The sequence below is a fragment of the Melanaphis sacchari genome, unplaced genomic scaffold, assembly GCF_002803265.2.
Source record: "Melanaphis sacchari strain LSU unplaced genomic scaffold, SCAv2.0 Contig44_pilon_pilon, whole genome shotgun sequence".
Lineage (NCBI taxonomy): Eukaryota > Metazoa > Arthropoda > Insecta > Hemiptera > Aphididae > Melanaphis > Melanaphis sacchari.
Genome location: NW_020271295.1, coordinates 1,450,532 through 1,469,517, shown reverse-complemented (window position 1 = coordinate 1,469,517; position 18,986 = coordinate 1,450,532). Strand labels below are relative to the sequence as shown.

At 29.4% G+C, this 18,986-nt stretch overlaps 1 protein-coding gene across 3 annotated transcripts in view; it reads left to right on the top strand.

The window, feature by feature from the left end:
- LOC112597918 (zinc transporter ZIP11) overlaps nt 1-18,986 on the top strand; it is an 88,953-nt gene that overhangs the window by 57,053 nt on the left and 12,914 nt on the right. The window contains exon 8 of one of the 3 annotated variants that reach the window (XR_003114868.1): nt 1,410-1,558. The exons of 1 other annotated variant lie outside the window; for it this stretch is intronic. The gene's annotated coding sequence lies outside the window, so the exon portion shown is untranslated. Of the gene's footprint in view, nt 1-1,409; nt 1,615-18,986 lie in introns of those variants that run through there. One more of the 3 variants, XM_025344154.1, reaches the window with a different exon arrangement.

Below are 18,986 nucleotides of genomic sequence, written 5' to 3'. Positions count from 1 at the left end.
TATTTGTATTGAATTATTCAAAAACATGTATTATTTATATTAAAATAAAAAATCAATTTTATTAATTGAGCTATAACAGGTAAATTAATGGAAACTTATTAAACGTTATAAATTCTCATTTTAACGTCTTAATTAACCTGTCCCTATATAATAACGAATTATTAGTGTGATAAAATTTTTATTTTGTTTTATATAAAATCTTTTCCATCCATCTCAGAGAATGTTTAATAACACATTCGTATATTATATGTCAAAGGGTCTATTGGAATTTAAGTTTTAACATAAAATATAATAAAATTATACCGTTTTAACAAATAAAAAAAAATATAAATGTTATATATCCAAAATTTAACAATCTAGTTGTGTTTTCTACTCAACATTTATTTGCGTAGTTATATATATATGGTTATTATAATCATTTATATCGACCTCACAGTGATGTTGTGCGCGCATTATAATTTATAATATATGCAGTGTATTCAATTTGTTTATTTATTTTAGAATTATAAATCGTTGAAAAAATAATTTCGTTTTAGTTAGTATTATTTTCTGGTTTAAAAAGAGAGCTCGTTAACATTTTTTCTGCAAAGTCTATATGGTTGAAATTTAGTACAAGAGATGTATTGTAGGACCGTCATACAGTGTGATGGTAGGCTTATATTGCGAGTGGGTTCATAAACTATTTTGGTGCTATAACTAAAAATAAACCATACATTAAAGCGAGAAAATAAAAAATCTACTTTAGTTGCCCTTGGAAACCTATGTATATTATGTGTTATATACTTATGTATATAATAATGCGTAGTATGTACTTAAATATTTTAAAAATAATATTTACTAATAGTATTCAGTGTTTTATGAATATTTATTTATTTTCAATTAATAAACATAGATTTATCTTAATATAATACATGGGTGATTCGAATAGTTTATACAAGTTATACTACTATTTAAATTTTATACAGCCCTTTTCCATTACATTTTGACCATTTATTATCATAAAATAGTAAACAAATTCTTCGCAAAATACTCGTATGGTATCTACATATAAAAGTTTATTGAATGCCAATTTTGATGGTCGTCTAATTTTAATATACTTAAATTTCAATAAATTACTAGTGAGAATATTAAAGGTGTAAAATACATCGTGAAATGTATTATCATAATTTGTTGTTAATTAAACTAATATACATTTGAATAGACATCAATTTTTTAGTGATGAAAACGTGTATTATTATATAACATAGTTTAACTATATTTTAATTATAGTTTAACAATAATTTTAAATCCTATAACATCATTTTAATTTAGTTATTTTATAATCATACATATTATTATTATTTATTAAATTCTGATCAAGATATAGAGTTAATGGCACTTCAATAATTTATGTTTTATATTATTTTTAGAGAACATTTATTTGGAATAGCAGTGATACTCAAAAAGATTCGTGTACAACTCTTTTATCGTAAACGATAACCAAAGTCCATAACTGGTCAATATTCCGAAAAATTTGAGTAATATGCCAAAAATAATCTTACAAAAACAGTGAAAAACCGTAAGCAAGCATACATTTTTATCATGTTTATCATTCTTAGTAATTAAAAAAGTAATACAATAAGCTGTATATATATATACTATATATATGCACTATATAAGTATAGTATTTTATAAAATAAACTCTTACATTATATCAAGTAAATGGAATAAATTTATTTAATATTTTAAATAGTAAGTGTATATAAATGTACAATACAACTGAAAAAGGCAGTAAAATGTACATGAAAAGTAATTTTATATTTTGTTAACTTTTATTGTTGTATAATATATAATTAATAAAAATTCAAAAAATTTAATGAATATTATTAATTTATCTGAAATTTTTCGGTTCTTTATTTTAATATTAATAATAATGGCTGATGTGCATGTGGCATATATTAAAATAATAAGTGAACTGAAGTGGATCGAAATTATATATTTTTTTTAATTTGGACAACAGTCATAAATATTATTAATTTCATTTCATTGAAGATAATACAAATAATATATATGATAATATAAAATCATCAATCGATTATAATAAAACACAGCCAATGGTTGATCGCTCCTCCCTCACTAAATCCACGCCATAACCTAGACCACTGTGGTGGTAGAGAATAGAAGTAGGTATGTAGAAATGAAAACTCATAGTTTAAAGTTATTTCTTTTAAAACGTACTTAACATATTTATTAATTTTAAGTTAATACAAATCACAATTATATTTATTCGTGTGATTTCCATTATTGGATACCAATAGTCAATACTGCAGAATTTACACACACACACATATAACATATATTGGGAACATTTTTTATTAATATATATGTTTTAGGCAAACATTAATAATTATACTCTTACATTTTAACAATAAAATAGAACTAATATTCATTATTAGTGTATTAAATGTTTGAAATATATTCAGCCGTGATAAAAAATTAATTAATGACATTATCACAAAATATATAATACATACTAGCAAATAATTGTATTCAAATAATATAAATTATGATATGTATGTATATGTATAAATAATATTTATCATATATTATCTAATTGCAGGTTGTACATCAGTAATAACTTTAATTATAATTCATAATTTATAAATGATAGGAATAATGTTTTAATTTATTATGTATAAAAAGAATACCAAAGACACAATAATTTGGAATTCATTAATTTGACATTGATTATCTAAATATTTGTAATGAAGTACTGTGTTTATATGAAATTTAATATACACACATTAACCAAACCATAATATCCTTATTTAAATAAAATAGTTGATATAGTACCATGGATATACATTATAATAGCTAACAAGAATAATAAGATAGACTGAAATGGGTGTGATAGCAGTGATATATAATGGTATAATCTCCTCCGACAAGTCAAATACTTACAATTCTTTAAATTCCATTAAATTGTATCAATGACAGTAAATATCACCACATAAATAACTACTTTAAATGTTAGTGTTTAGATCAACAAGATCATTAACGTTTTATACTTTGAACTCTCATTCATTGAATAGCGAACATCGATTGTGTGATTTGTTAGTATATGTATATATAAAAGTATATGTATACACAGTATAATATATCATACGTCACTATTTTAACTATATAATATGTTTACTTTAATAACTCACTACTGTAACCTATCTCTATAGTTGATAAAATGTCAAAAACTGAAAGAAAAAAATTCACAGCGATGAACATATTATATTGCATGTATATATTATATAGGTATATTTATATTCATCGATGCTTGCTATTATATGCGTTGTCTGTAAGTCCAATACTGTTTCGTCGTTAATCATTGATAATAATAGGTATACAGGTTGATTCACCAAATATTCTCACATAGTATATTCAGTATTTTCTCATTCCCACTTTTCTTTCAATAACAAATTTATTTAAATTCAAATTTTTGGAATTTTCGAGAAGTGTATATATTTAAAGGTTCATAATTTTTGTTGCTTTAATTTTTTACACCTAAATGATATGGCTCGTGGCGATCATAATATATTTTTTAAATGTGAATTGTCGTTTTTTCTTTTAATAATTTTGAGCATAGTTGACCTTTTTCAGAATTATTATGTATCTAAATCAAAATTCGAATGCTAATAGTTTTAAACATATTTTTGGCTCACATAATAATAGGTTTGAAAAATATGTATTATTGGGGTTATATCGACTATGGTAATTTAAATATTATAGTAATAGTTATTAAATATTTTATTTTATTTTAGAATATATACAAATTGAGTCCTTTTATACATTTTATAGTGTAACGTAAGATTAACAAGTGCATAATTAACAAAAAAAAAAAAAAAATATGAAGTTATTAAGAAAAAAGTTATAAATACATAAATTAAGAATATTATATAACAACAAAGCAACATATTAATCAAGTTTTAAACTTCAAAGTATGTAATTTACATTTATTTTATATCTTTGTAAAAATATTCTTAAGAATTTTTATCTTTAGTATAAATTATACATTAATAACTCTGAAACTGCTATACTTCAAATTTGATTTAAATAATAATAACATGAAAAATCATTTGTTTAAAAATGTCTAGTAATATAAAAAAATTTGGTTCAACTTAAAAAAAAAAATGAAATTTGCATCACCAATAGCATACTTTTTAAACAACATAAAAATCTGAATATTTTGAAAATATGATTTTTAAATATACTTAAAAATTAAAGGAATCAGGATCTAAATAAATTCATTATTAAAGAATGTGTGATTAAAGGTAGTAAGCATGCTTGATGAATCACCGTGTATTGTATAATGCTATAATATTAAATGCAGTTTGTTTATTAAATCATTTAATGATTTCTGAAATGCTGTTTAAAGGAAATACTTACATTTATATAGGTTATATTGAATTATAAAAACTGGACTGTAATATTGTAATATGAAAAACCACACACTCCATCAATTCATATTATATACCAATAACCAGTCTAAAGTCTATTTTCTATACTTTATATAGTTCAAGTCGTTGAAAATGAGTTATAGTATATATTATTTTTAGTTATATTTATACCACTTAAATAAATATCATAATTTATCGGAGAGTCTTTAAATAACAAACCTAAATAACTATAAATTCATAACTGTAACGGGATAATAAAATTTTCTTCTAGAAATAAAATGGTATGCCTAGGTATTAGTTGTATTTATATTCTAAAACAATATGGGCATATATACATACTTACCTCACGTATACGTGTACTTATATAATATAAGCAGGACTTTAAAAAAATCATATTCCCATTTAAATGTCAAAGCAACGTATACATTAAAATTTTAATTATACACCTTACGTCTTACTATCCAAAACAATTGATCTTATACACATATATTAACAAATAATTTTATAATTAGATGATTGAAATAAAATGTGTAGTCCTTATTTTTAAAATAATTAGCATAGCATACTAAATTGCATCATTTGTATATACCTATATAATAGCCGCTGTATATATGCACCTATACCAAATATGAATTTAAAATGTTTGTAGTTTGTATTTAGATGTGTATATTTAGGATATTTAGGTACATGAGTATTTGGATAAAAATCTAAACAAGTTGTAGTATTATATTTTACCATTAATCGGAGAAGTAAATCGTAAAAAAATAGGAGCTTATACATTTGTATAAGAATTTATTGGGATTTTATGGAAAATTGTATAAAATGATAACTAATCATTTATTTATGTATATTTCTATATCATAAATTCTTATTATTCTGATGGTTAGGAAAGTTGAAATTAATGAAAAATCTGTTGTTAACCTTAATCTAATCCTTTAAATATCTATAATAATAACTATAATATAGTAGAAGACGAAACGTGTAATACTTCGTCGACCTATATCATGTTAATTTATCGAATTCACCAACTTTACGCCTGTATAACTGTAATAAGTAATAACGTATTTATCAATATAAACATACGATGGTTGAGTTAATGCAAAACAAAATCTTTAATATAATCGTTGTCAGTATGTAGGTAAAGTACAGTCAACTGAAAATATCTATTACAATAGCATGTACTTATGTCTATACATATTACATTGAAGGTACTATACGGTGGCGTATGCGTTTCTGGGATGATATAGCGATATAGCAGAGTTGAGTGTGTAAAAAGTATTTTTTGAAAGATTTTGAAATAATAACATTGCTCCCGATAATTCTATCAAGGCATCAACCTCAATATCACCACATATAAAATACTTCATATTTATTACAATATGTTATATAATATAATGTAGCGGTAGTTCCTCTAAAATCGGCCAGAACAATTAAATACGCGGGTGACTGGAAGGGTTTCCGTACAGGAAAGACTGAGCAATTGATTTTTCCACTTTTTGGTGTAATATACATAATATATTGCATGTCTACTGGAGAGGGTTCACCGTTACCGTTGTCCACGACCTAGGGCACGTGACCATTGTTATGTTGTGCAAAAAATCAAAAGATATACGTTTTTATAATATAATTATTATTGTTGTTGTTTTTATTATTAACGCATATACCTACCTATTTTAGCATTATTATACGTTGTGACTCATTAGTGCAAGCAAGCGCCCATATGAACAAAATGGTAAAGGTTTAATTATATTAAATTGCGTTTGTCCTGTGGATTGTGGAGGAATTATACTGAAATAGACACAGGAGCCAACGTACTTAATGAACATCACTACAAAAAAAAAAAAAAATTAAATTTAAATTTTAAAATTGTGTATTATTCTACAAATGGTTAGAGAAAAAAAAATGTTTAATTAATAATATTATCTAGTAAACAATCTAATTAACTAAATTACAAAATTTTAATTCGTTTTTGATACATAATCGTATAGTTTAATTAATTTTCAATAAAATATAACATGTGTGGTTATGGATTACGCAAAAACTATATCGTTTAATTTTAGGAGGACGCTCAGACGCCCATTAATGTATCTACATCTCCTAGTACAGACAGTGTATTTCTTACTATTAATTGTACTGTATTTATAATTTTATATTTCTAAATTCAGTTTTGGCTTTTTATTGCAATACAATTTAATCTTGAAATAGTAGCATATATATTAAGAACAATGTCAAAATTTGTGAAACTTCTTTTTACAAAAAACAAATTTCTTTGAATTATTTCCAAATATTAGATTAAATATAATACCTTTCACAACATCAGTTGATAAAAATTTCAGTGTATAAATATAACCTAACTATACAAATTTGAATTACTTGTAAATTTTAAAACATTAATTCATTACTGACCTGTAATCAACGCTATATACCTATTATTTTTATTGTTCAACAAATAATTGTGAAAAAATGATTTAATTTGCATTCCTCGATGTCTGAATGTTATGATATAATATAATATATCATACATATACTTTATAGGTGACTAATTGTATCAATAATCGGTATATTACATATAAATGCAGACCCATACTATATTATAGTTTATTTTAACAGATGAAAGTTATTGAAACAAATGTTTAATGGTAAGATTAAATTCGATTTCCCGCAGAGTTCTAAAGAATTTTATCAATTATGTGTAGCGATGTATTTCAACTTCATAATATGAAGTATAATTATTTGCTATTATTAATAATAGCTTATTATTAATTTTTGAATTTTATTTTCAAAAACGAAAGAAATAATAATGGGACAGGCACGTGCACTGCAGGATTTCGTAAAGGTGTGGCGTACTGGCGTAGCAGAGGGAGAGGTTCAGGCAGAAAAGGTTATTAACAGTAACATTCCATACTATTCTAAAATATATAAATACATAATATTATATTATTGTGCAGGTGTATACATATGTAGGTAACTATATATATTTTTTTATATACCTATACACAAAAATTTGTATGGTAAAATAATTTATACTCATAAAAAATGAACAATGGTGCCAATGGTGGCGAGAGGGTTTGTACTCCCAAAACTCCATCGCTTCCGGACCCTTAGGGACTAGATACCGCTGGATTCAAACAGTTTATAATTATTGTATTTTTTTATCAAATATATTGTGTACAGAAGTTAAAACTGCAGTAGATCTTACAAAATCCTAATTGGTACACAATTAATTTTGATGCATATCACTTATATATTTATTATAAATTATTATTACTTTTAATATATGTAAAAATGATTGTTCGTTTGTTATAGTGCTTGCTAATGTAATTTTTCACATATTATATTATTGGAGACTCTGAAAGTGTTTACAGTTTTGTTTTTCGACTTAAATTAGTTAAATTTTGTTTTGCGTCACAAAAATCGAATATATTTTTTTTATATATTTACGGTTATCATTGGTTTTTGTTTATTATTATTTTAATAACGAAATTTACAACTATACAATTAAGAACAATAAGTGTATTAGTAATAAAGGTGATGTATACATAATATGAAGTATAGCACGATGTAGGAATGGGCTCCCAATAAAGTTATATCTATACTTCAGTTATTGAAGAGGAATAATTTTAATAGAGTAAATCTCTTCATACTTTCGTTTGAGTCTGTGTGTGGGGTTGTCTGGGATGTGGTGGGAAGTAAACTGACTTATTTTGAATTTTGAGTGAATATGAAAGCTAAATTTTATGAGGAATTTATGGTAAGCAGTTTATGTGACTATTAGTTTACATATTTAATAGATAAGGTTTTATTACTAACATACCTGACAAATTTTGTTACAGTACATATAGGTAGATGGATTGGAACGATTGCATTTTTATTTATGTTACTTGGAGCAGCATTACCCAAAATTTGTATACAATAGTACCATAAAGGGTTATCATTGGTTACAGAAATATTAGATATTTTTAATTTATATGTATTTATAAAATGAATGTTTGTAATTTGTAGCGTATATACTTAAAAACTACTATTGACTGCTTTCGACAAAAATTTCAGAAACTGTTTTTAGAGATATAAGAAAAGTTTTGAGAGTAGGTATGTAGTTTGAACCCTGTTAAAAATACGCATACCAAGTGTTATATCCAATTCGCCATTCGCGATTGTCAATCTCAGTCGAATTATAGTTTATCAAAAAAGCGGAGTATTTCATAGACACTTATTTATTAGTGAACCTCGTTCGTTAAAACTGAGATACATATTTATATCGTTATATTTTATACTGTTCGTTATTTACCGGGCAAAGTTGTGCTATACGAATATTAGATAATATATATTTATATAAGTTATGATAACACATGTCACATGGTACCTAGATACTGAAAAAATGAGAAAAAATATAAAAATAAGTTCAACTGATTTAATCACATCAGAACAATAATATTGTTATTTTTGATCATTTAGAAAATATACGTTTAGGTACGGTATATACCTAATAAAAATAATATACACCAAAAGCTCATTTCAATGAGCGTCGATGCCCCGTGGGTCATGACCTGCACACACACACGTCATATAGTTCCATGTCAACTCGTGCAACATCATATTTTGTCATGCTGCGGATGCGTGTTGATGGAAATGCACTATTTCATGAATCGACTCCAGTAGGTATACACTGCCATACGTGTCCATGTACCCGTAACATCTACGATTTTATTGCAATAAACGTACCGCAAAACGGGTTCGATCATAACTTACAATATACCGTCAGATAGCAGCACCAGTAGACCGCAACAATATAGTGTTATACCGTTTTCCTGCGGTTTGGAAACCTTGAAAAATACACCGTTCACAATGATTTTATACAACGACTTCGAATGTATTAGGTACATTATTATTATATACGCTTATACTATATGCACATACATACCTACATTATTGCGGTTGGTCCGTGTCACCGCCAAATCGTTTCTTTCTCTCTCACTCTCTCTCTCTCTCGTTGGCAAATATATTTTTTTGCATTATATACCAATTAACAGGTATAAAAAAATTATTATATTTCACGTTATTATTACTAACCTACACACTACACTATACATTACCGTTCATTTTAACATCACAATATTCATCCATTAAATCGCGATAATGACAATTGATATATTATCATATCATACCTATATATCTATATTTAAAGATACATACCTATACCCATATTATATTGATCGTCTCGTGATGTGTGTATAATATTTGCAACGATTTCGAAAATATTATTTCGGCGTTTTGTCGTACATATCGATACGTTACCTATAGATCATTGCCAGTGTTTAAATGTATAATAATAATTTGTGCGCAAGCCGCATTTATTTTAAACGCACGCGTGCAAAACAAGAATCGCACTATATACGTTATACTTATATAATAATATGTGCCGTAAATATTTTTTTTTCGGAACACTCGTCGCGTATATAATATTACTATTATATATTTTCGGGGAATTTTTTTTTTTTCCGTTCATTATTGTACTTTTTTTCGCGAACGGCTGGCGCAAGGTTCACGACTCCAGGGGCACGATTTAGGAGTCCGGCGGGCCCGGGGGCTCTGTATAGGTGAACTTATATAGTTTTGCTATGGCGCGGGTCGCCGTCTTTCGAGACGAGTCGCATACCGACCGATAATTTCCGTCCACACGTAATACATATCATATTATTATACACACGTTGCGGCCGTGTACGATGGATTTTATAGTTTATGGCATCGTTTTTGCAACGCCGTGCGGCGGCAGTCCGACGTGTGCGGTGTGTCTGTGTCAGCAGCGGCGACGGTGACGACCAGAACATATATATATACACCTAATAATATCTACTGTAATGCCTCTCCTACACCTACCCATCATGAAATATTTAATATCTAACAATAATTCACCCCTCGGCGCAGCAGCGGGTCCCGTATTTCAGCGTTTTTCACGTTTCTATAGGTATATAGGTAGGTAATTTCTGGTAGGTATACCTCTATGTGTACCTCTATATTATACACGCCAACCTATCCGACGGCTTGCGACCGCGTAAATTTTTCTCCGATTCTACAGTTCGCCAAATATAATTAATACAAAATACCTGTGCAACAATATTGTTTTTTTACATTTTAAATTTTAATACATATATATTATAACATTATATTCGTAATACTCATATTATGATGTGTAGGTATAGTTATTCGTTTTCATCAAAATACATTTTATACGAAAATAATCAAATAATATTTAATATAATATACGTGTATTATATTATGTATCTGCCCGATCCGTTATTGTATTGTTAATTTTTTTTTTATCGTTGATTTTTTTTTTAAACTCGCACACACGCGATAATAACGTGCGAAACGAGGCAGCACTGCTGTCCCATCATATACGTATTATAAAATATAATATATTTAGGTATATATATTATTGTGCGCGCGCGCACACACACACGTGTGTGTACAGTGTACATGCGCGCGCGCGCGCGAGTGTGTGTGTATGTGTGTGCAGCCGTCGCCAAGATAGCGGTGGCGCGGCCAACGTTGGGGCCCTGTGTAGGTTGGTGAATGCGCATCGTGACGTCACCGGCCACGCGCGACTAACAAAATGGACGTCTTTCGCGAAATCCGCACCGCCGCCGACGAAATACATTTTTTTCACGTCCTTTTCGCCGCGATCTCCTCCTGTAGGCAAATTTTTGTTTGTTTTTTTTTTTTCTTCACTCGTCCATTCCACTCATTCACCTATAGTCTGTATATAACGTTATAATATTCTGCATCAGCAATATCATTATTATTATATCAATTAAAATGTCGTCGTCGAACAGTTCGCCGTTTGTTTTTGTGGTATATACAATGTACACCGGGAGGACAATGATATGGTTGTTTATGTTTTAGAAAGATACACGGAAAAGTGTTTGCACCGTCGAAATAACAATGACGTACATAATAAACGCGAATCACGCATGTATTGTTGTCGCCCCGTGCGAAATATTTATGTGCAAACGCGAAGAGAGGTTGCAGGTGACTGATATGGGTATATATACATAAGTACCTTGTGGCTATATGTGTGCGAATTAAATAACTACGAGAACCTTTCGTGTCTCTCAACACCTATCGGTTAACGTATACAAAAAAATGCAACGACGAGAATTTCAAAAAAATAAATAAATATTAAAAAACTCAACCCCCGAGTATAGCGTGTGCAGTATTCGCTGCACCCACGGTGGTGGCTCTCGCAGCAGCACTATAATAGTTCGACTGCGCTACTGCAGTAGAAATATTGCAGTCACCGTTTGACGAGTCCGACATTTATCGTTATCATTTATATACGATAACTATATTATATAGGTACGTCGTATTTTGTGCACACACTATATACGGTATACGTATTGCAGACTATATATTATATATTATATATATAAATTTGAATAAATTCTCAGGTTGAGTATTTGCGAAAAGTTGGGATTACCGCCGTTTATGCATATAACATTTGCCTATACTTATATTATATATGTTGGCATTACACACCTATATGAATTATGTTTTGTTTGATGCCTATATATAACAACAGTAGGTACAGGCTTATTAAATTATATACTACAAATTGTGTAGATGGATGCGACAGGTATAGATAGGAATATAATATACCTAATAGATATTTTAAATTTCATGTAATATAATAAAATGTAATGTTTTGCATATGCAGGACAATGCATGAATATAAATAATATATACACATGGTTGTTGTAATATATGGTATTTCAATATAAGATGAACAATTCAAAAACGTAATTTGCAGTCGAAAAGTGGGCGTGACCGAGTGATATGCGTACGCGTTAAACGTACGGACGCCAGTTTATAAAGTATAGATATATAATGTAACGACGTTAAAATGCAGTCGATGGTAAATGTATATTAAATATTATACATAATATAAAATTACGCGATTGACAACTTTATTGCAAATTGTATATATAGGTGCCTCATCTATACACGTTAAACCTTTAATATATATATATATATATGGATGGGTATATATATTGTCATTATATCACACATGATTTATCAACATAATAAAGTACTGAAACAACGAATATAATTATTATCTTGTAAATTAAATTTTGTTCTGTTTATTGTATTTTTTGTTTTAGCTATGTGTATTCTATAAAATCAATAACATTGCACACTGTCGCACAGGTAAAATATATTACTTATAATTTTTATTAGGTACAATATTAAATGATAATGATAATATAGTGTATTTTAAATAAATACAATATTTGCAAATTTCAGAAAAAAAAAGATATTCGTTGGAAATATATAAATAAATAATTGCTACGTGCTCGTACACTTTTAATTTATTAACAAACTTACAAATACCCAGAATTTTTCATAAAATTAAATACATATTATAAATATTATTACATTATATTTATGACACTTCGTGATGGTGCATTGTTTTTAATAATATAAAACTAAACAACCCCTTGAAAGTGTTAAATAAATTAAGTTTTGTGTATTGTTGTACGATTATAGACAATATATATCGGTATAAATATATACAGTAGAACCTCGATTATCCGGGGTAATGATGGGGAGAGGGTCACACGGATAAATGAAAATCACGGTTAATCGAGACTTTTTATAATAATGAAATTTTAAAAATTTTGATTCAATTGTAATTAGAAATATACATAAGAGGACGTATACATACAATAATGTTATACATACGTCCTACATCCATAATATTGTATACCTACAACAAGTTATTAGGGCTTAAAATATGAAGTTATCGTCAAAAATGTCATTAATACGATTGTCGATATCGAGTATTATGTTTAAAAATGTTCGGAAGAATGGGCACGGTTAATCGCAAACACGGATAATCGAGTCATGGATAATCGAGGTTCTACTGTATACGATTTTTCGTGTGTTATTGCTTTTGTATGCATTTATACAATGTATACAGCTATTTTAAATTTCCCATTACTTGTTCGAAGTTTTTAAATATTGTATTATTAGATTCTGAAAACATCTATTATAAAATAAATAAAGAATGTATATATAAATGAGTAGGTAGGTAAATCCACCATCGCCCATGTATATAATATATATATTATTAGTATTAGATATACCTACGTACTGTAGTACATTAAATATACCAAATGTTGGTGTATATATATATATATGCCAGTTGGATAAGGTCGTGTTACTATTTAAATTTGTATTTATTTATTATTATTATGTATTTGGTAATACATATCGAAACGTCATTATAGTTATTTGTATAATCAGTAAAAAAAATAAATACCTGCAAAATTGATGAAAATCATAAATAATGAAAAAAAAGCTTATGATTGATAATTCTGATAAGTAATCTGTGCATCCAATAGAATGCGATAAAAATCTACAAAAAGTCTATCAAATCGTCGATTAATAACTGGACAATCATAAAGTTTATAGTCGTTTATTTGTTTATTAGTTATGAGTGCATTTTTTTATCGATAATGAAAATGTTTATGATGAATATATTGCAGTGTTTTAGAATTACTATTTATTATTTTATATTTCTCACAAAATACAATAATAGTATAACACCTATTTCTTCTCACTAGGAGGGTATATATCTGCAGACCTTCCTCAATAACCAATCCCTATCCAATGTCTAATGCGTATGCTACTTTGGGATGAATATAGCGATCGACAACTTACTTATATATGACCTCACTTAAAAATTAGAGTACGCTCACTCAATGACTGGCTCCGCCTTTTATCATTCGATCTTAACTTCACAAGTTATATAAAACTACCTTTCAAACTTCACAATGCTGTATAAACTATATATCTTACTTAAGGCCCATTTGATCTTACAACAGTTACAACTGAATCAAAGATTTTAATCCAAAGTCCTTCGCTTTATTTCAAAAGCCTCATTCTATAAATACTTACGTTTCAATTATTAAAATGTACTCTATAGGTATACATTAGAATTTAAAAATTATAAACTATTCTAAATAATCTTAAAAGGTGGTTAAAAATACAGTGTTGAAGTGACTTGCAGTTTATATGTTATATTATAATATAGTATTATAAATTTTATACGTTTAGTATAACTTATATAAGTTATATCTCATGACGAAGTACACCTCTAGTGGATAGGTACCTCTTTATTATATTATTTTGTTTCTATCAATTTAAAGCTACCTTATTAAAAACAACTTCTTAGTTCTTTATAGATGACCTTATAAAAAAATATTAAATTAAAAAAGAAACAAAAAATATATCAAATAAAAATGTTAAGAAAAATATTGTTTGATAAATATTTTAATTTCATCCATTGACATAAATAACATTCATATACGAAATGGCATCGCGTGTATCTATAATGCACGTGTATAATATTATGTATAATTGTGATTGAATATTATATATATATTTTAGTAGAATTTTTATTATTTGTTTTTTATTATTTTATTACATTAATATTTAAGAATTTTGACAAGGTATGCATAATTTATTAATGAAATATATTTATGGGTTTTTTTTTTTTTATTAGAGTACCTACTCATATAAATATATATATTTATTTATTTATATTTTGTATAACATTATTGTTTAATGATATTTTCATTAAATTCTCAGCAAATATCACAGGATTTTGATTAAATTTTAAATGCTATACCTATGTTATTGTTTTTAAATGGTGGGATCTGAAATAATGAAATATCAATATGCCATGAAACGCGTGAATTCTTCTCCGAAGATAATATGTATATTCTAACCTATTCCCTTGTACAGATGCACGATTGTATGAGTTCCCTCCAATAATTTTGGAGGGAACTCGAGGGTATATAATAGTTATGGCGTATATACATTTACTCGAGTTCCCTCCAATAATTTTTGGAGGGAATTCGTCCAAGTAGCGGGAAAAACAGTATTACCTTCGGAGAATAATTCACGTTCCGTATTGGTAGTCATTGATAAACCCATACAGACTGGACTGTATAAAAAAATTGGGACGTATACAGTATTTTGTTAGATCGTTTACAATCGAATTTATAATAACTTCAACTACGGTTATTGTAAAATTATAATTTCGCGTGGAGCATAAATCTCGAAAACGCATATAACAATTTACCGGTTTAGCATACATAACACACATGACGTGATTACCTTTACGTATGTGTGCTGTATTATATTATGTAGCACGTAAGCGATACCTACGTATTTGGAAGTATAAATAAATCAAAAAAAAAATCGAAAAAAATCAAACTCGTGAGAACCAAACTGCAATACAAACAGCGGCGGCGGCGGTCGTCGTTGTATATATATATAAGTGATCGTGCCCATATTGTACTTGACCAAAAACCCGTATTGGGCTTATAATATAAACGTCACGGGGTCGCCTTGGCCGATTCCGTGTATTTCGCGAGGGGGCAACGGCTGCGTTATTTTTAATATGCTGTCGTGGCGGATCGCGAAATGAAAAACTCGCGCGCCCGTTCAATCGAAATTGTGTATACAATAAATAATAATAATAATAATAATAATAATATAGTATAATATAACGATAATTAAACGGCGCCGCCTCCGCGTCGCTTACATTATTATTATTATTATTATTATTGTTAAAGGAATGTCCCTGGAGCCACCACCGCCAGTCGCCGCCGCCGCCACCTGCTGGACAAAAGCTATATATGTACGCGCGCGGATTCCCGTGTGAATCGGGGGCGCCGCCGATGCTCGCGTCGGGATGGGCGGGCGAGTGAAACGGCGGCACTCCGGAGAGTGAGATGGCTGCTGCGATGCAGTCTCCGCCGCTTAAATATATTGTAGCGCCGCGTTCTCACACACACACACACACACACACACACACAAACACAGATACTCGCACGAATACAGATACTCACACACACATACCGACACACAAATAATATGTATATACAGATACTCACACACACAACCCTCATCGTGCGCGGTGTGCGTGTGTATATAGCGTGTTCTCACGGTGGTGGCCCGCCACCGCTGCGTCGCCCCTCTTCTGCCTCGCACACGCGCGCACGCACGCACATACACCCCCTTGTCCCTGGCGCAACCAGTTTTGTCCAAGGTTCGACGGTGGTGGCGGTTGCGGGGTGACTGCACCGAACTCGAAAATAACACCGAACCGGAGCAAGCATGTACGCAGGACGATATAGGGAAAGAATAAAAATGCACGCGCGCACCTTTAGAAAATAATAATAATAATAATAATAATAATGTTTTTTCTCTATAAACAAACGTCGGCGGTGCCCTGCAATATACCACGACCACGACGACAGCGCTATTCTTGTACGCGCGTTTTGCCGTGTGAGACCGATCACAAAAGCGCGCGTTCACGTCGCCGTCGAAGGGTCGGAGCCGCTCTCCGCTCTACCGCCCGCCCGCTCGCCCGTCTGACTGTCACTGTCTCTTTCCCTCCGTAGTTTACACAAGACCCGATACAGCCGTCGTCGTACACAAGAACAACGCGAAAAGAATTTCGGCTGTACCCAACGTACCTACTCCCTTCCGCCGGCGGTGCCTCCACACCATACTCTGGACCTACCCGTTCGACTGATCCCGCCGTCGCCCGATCTATTTACGGTTACTGGTTTTACACACAATCCTATACTCGGCAATGGTATTCGTAAGATCGTCTTTAGCTCAGAAAACTGACATACCATGATCATCGCATCACCTCCAAATAGAATCTATATTCTCTATGCTATTTTTTTCAAAAAATATTTTCAGACTTACAAATAGAGATCCTGCCTCTCCAGCGAACGATTTTGATCGATTTTCACGTGAAATATTTTAAATAATACATTATTTTCGGTGCAACACGTTTACGTTTACTTCCACTGGCTACTGGAAGTATGTATGAAATGTCATACACAAAACTCGCGCGTGTTTTAGTATTAAATGTAACATAATATTTCACGTTTGTATATTTTGTTTATTCTTCTATATATGTATATCGCGTGACTCTCTTTTACTTATAGTAAACACATAGGAGAATTGTTTTGTTTTTTTCTTATTTATTGAGGAATCAGCTTAAAATTATTATATTATCTCGACAATACTCTTACAGATGGGAATTAATAGATTTTAAACTTTTAACTTAGAAGTATATACATGAAATATTATTCTGGTTTATTCAACGTTGTAATATGCATAAAAATGATAGATAATGTCTGCAGGTGATAACTAGATGTCTAGATAATGGTTAAAAGTGTTATTATTGTATGGAATAGGTAGCAATAGTGGTCGGTGGAAGATTGTTTAATAATGTTGTTGATAAATGTAGAAGTGGGCTAATGATGGACTTGATTCCTTCGAAGAATTTAGATATTGTATTTTCTAGTTGAACATTATTGATGCATTAGCTACGATATTTACTTAATGTGTTTGTTTATAATTTTTGATTATAGTTGCAAGTGGAAGTCATTTTCTGGTTTTATTACGAAGGTGCAGGGGATAAAACGATTATTGTATATGACCGCTTTATATTTTATACGTTTTGAGATGAGAGTTTTGTAAAAGATACATCCTTTATGAGACTGTAGAACGTATTTGTGAGCGTAGAACATATTTGTCAGAATCCAGTGGTGGTTTCGTGCAATTGCTTGAAAAATGATTCTTACCACATTTAACGTAATGAAAGATACGAATGAAACGATAACAGTAATTCTTGGTGTGATTATAGTAAAACTGACAATCAATGCATTACAGAGGAAAACGTTTTTTCTTCGGCAGTTTCATTTTTATGTATTTTTATTTTTTCATTTTTATAAATTAAATTAAAATAATAGGGATTAAAATGCTGTAATACGATGAACGACATTGACGCCAAAAATTACTTTATGACCTTTGTAAGTTAAACTAGTATACCTACTAGATTGAACGCCTCAGAGACTTGTGGAAAAGCCTATAATCATATTGTTAAAGATATTTGCATTACGATATTTTTTTCATAATTTTGCAATGGTAGACAATTTTATAACTTAAGAATTCAATAATATATAAGTACTTTTTTCTGATGCATATTTTACGATCGTCAAACGTACCAATGAATAGTAAGTAATAATTACGAGATGTCAAGATTATTGACGGTTTATGCTATATACGACACCTATGTGTAAGTATAGCGTATACAGTTGGACTGTCGTAAAATGTAATCAATATTTATCTATACAGTACAGGTATTATATCGACGACTGGCACGCCACACATGCTACAATACAATGTTAAATGTATACGACCGAATATGCGTATCTATACACAACACTATTGAAAATTAAACGCATAGTTTTTTGACACTTTGTACTTGCTGAAAAACGTTGAAAATAATAAATTTGTACCTAAATGAGTTATACACATTGCAAAAATTGACATAGGTCACGGTTTCCGAAAACATTTTTTATTAAATGGAAGTTCGTGTGGAAGTTTCTCAACATTGATTAATACCTGAATATAGATATATCTATATAGTATATAGGATAAAATGTCACGACGCGTGCATTCTACTGA